Consider the following 2,876-nt stretch of genomic DNA (forward strand, 5'->3'; position numbering starts at 1 on the left):
CTTATTTCAATCTCTTCTTTTCAATAATTATTTTGTCTAACTTAGGCTAAACTAATGAATTTCATTTTTCTTTTTCCAAAATTCATATTGAGTGAACTTACTGGTGTCTTATCAAAGAGGATGTGGACTCGCGATAGTCATTGAATTCATAATTAGATTAGAGGGGATAGTGGTCAAAATTAAATATTCAAAAATTTATTTGTCACGGTCTAAAAGTTGAAGGACCTCTATAATATTACTCTATTAATTAATTGATGGTTTTGGAACACAAAAGATGAAACCAGTATTTAAAAAATGTCTGTTTAGGTAGATTAATTAGTCGTTTGCGGTGATCAACCTATTATGAATTTTTCTTACTAATCATCTGATTATTTCTAATGAGGGTTCAAATGCCTCCATTTTTTGTGCCTCCATCATGGCTCCATTTTTTAAAACTTTAATAACTTAAAATTTAAATCTTAAAATTCAAAATAAAACCGTTGAATATGAACTATATCATTTTATCTATGCACGTGTAAAAAATTATGGCATTTCAATTTTGTTTTGGTTGTCATCTTGAGCTTGTAAAAATGTATACTAATGTGAATAATTTCTACACGTTGATTTTTCAACTTATTGATTCACATAAAAGCAAAATAAAAATGTGATAATTTTTTATGGGTATATAGAGAAAATAACATAGATCACATCTAACGGTTTTATTTTGACGTTTAAGTTTTAAACTTTGAGTTATTTAAGTTTTTAAAAATGGAGGCATGATGGAGGCACAAAAAATGGAGGTATTTGAACCCTTCTCATTTCTAATTATAGCCGATTATCTCTATTATTCCTGATTAATCGCTTAACGATACTCTGTCCGTTTGATGATCGCATACCATTATTTACAACATTGGTTGAAACATCTGCTCAAAATTTTTTTTTTTTAATATTTTGTGTGTTGGTTGGAATTTGAAAAGATCCGCAGCTTCTCGAGAAAAATAAGACTGAAAAGCCCATAAAAAAAGCTGGACTTGGCCTTTTACGGTAACAATGAAAGTGAAGCCAGCACCAAAAAAGATTGTAAGGAAATCGAGAATCAAATATCGATAGACTGAAGAGAGCATTCTCCAGCCCACCTATTATACCAAAATTTGATTCTTTTCTCATTACCTACCACCTTGTTAATTTCCAGTTCAATAATCTTTTCTTAAAGAACAGCTGCCCAAAAGGCAGATTGTTTCCAGGTCGATTATACTAAAAAATTTTTAATATATAAGAAGCTAAAATTGATTGAACATGAACATGTTAATTATATTGAAGATGTTTAATGTTAGTGTTCATGGTTTATACTATTTTAGTGTTGTTCTGTAATTAATTAATGCACGTTGTGAGAGACGGATCAAATTAAATCATTAATAAAGATATTTAGAGTATATCACCCGATCCAATTAATCTTTAAGACTGAGAGACGGATCAAATTAAATCATTAATAAAGCCCGTAGGCTTAGGTTAGAATTAAATTAAGAGAAATTTGGATATATACCCATCACAACTTCTTTAATTAGATATTTACCCATCTAAACATGACATATTTATTAATATACCCATTTTCATTTTTTTTCCACTAAAAAATATAAATCAAGATTAATAAAATATTTAAGAGACTATTTTGTCCTTGAAAGAATACTCAAAGATCGAACCGTTCTTTGATTGAATGGTTAGGATTTAACCTCCAATGCTCACCTGCCTCTCAAGATATCAAATGATCGAAGCGCTCTTAATCCCTCTGCACTTGTCTGTTGTCTCCTCCCTCTCCGCTACCTATGAGTATCTTTTACCGCTCTTGTATATCAAATCAACAAATCTATTGAAGATCAGTACCTGTCTTGGTACCAGTCTTGACTTCTTTGGATTTGATTCGTTCAGGAATGGACTTAGTATTAATTATGAAATTAAATCCAAATGAGAAGTGAATAGAAGTATCATGAACTCTGGATTGATCTATTTGACTTATTTCTTTTAACTAAAGCTAGAAGAAGAAAATTACGAGGAGAATGAAAATGTTTAGCTTCAGAAAGAAAGGAGAATGAAATCCACTAGAAAGGGACTAACAAGATCTGTGTGAAAACAATTACATAATGGACCTTACCAATTAAATTCCTATTTTATATGAAGATAAAACTAAATATTTTATTATTGTTTTAAGCATGAAATTCTTACAGGACATAAAGATCAAATGTATTCAACTTCTCAAAATCACCAACAGAGATTAACGTTAACTATTGCCTAAAAATATTCCTTGTCAGATTTTTCTTTTAGTTTACTGGTAAAAACTTCATAAAAAAATAATGATCTCTGGAATTAACATATTGACTCTACGTATTAATATTCAATTTTGTTGTAAACTAATCATGACAAGAAAAAAAAACACACACACACATACACAAACAGAGAAAAATCTAATATGTAGAGTCAATATCAAGCTCCAGTATTGACACTTTGTTAGTACCGTGAACCTAGTCTCTTTTCGTGAAAATTACATTGACACTTTGCTTTGAATGAAAAAGCATAAATACCATGCTCTATTATTTGACCAAACCAAGCTAAACAAATAATTATTATTCTACTGACACACTAACGATGTTAAAGTATTAACATATCAATTTTGGTTGGAGCTTCGGAAAAAACAAAGAAGAAGACGTCGTATAGTACAAGTCCATTCCTGAACGAATCAAATCCATAGAAGCCAAGACTGGTACCAAGACAGGTACTGATCTTCAATAGATTTGTTGACTTGATATACATGAGAGCGGTAAAAGATCGATACTCATAGATAGCGGACAAGGAGAAGACAACGGACAAGTGCAGAGGGATTAAGAGTGCTTCGATCGTTTGAT

Source organism: Carex rostrata, chromosome 2 (assembly GCF_964058835.1).
Source record: "Carex rostrata chromosome 2, lpCarRost1.2, whole genome shotgun sequence".
Classification (NCBI taxonomy): domain Eukaryota; kingdom Viridiplantae; phylum Streptophyta; class Magnoliopsida; order Poales; family Cyperaceae; genus Carex; species Carex rostrata.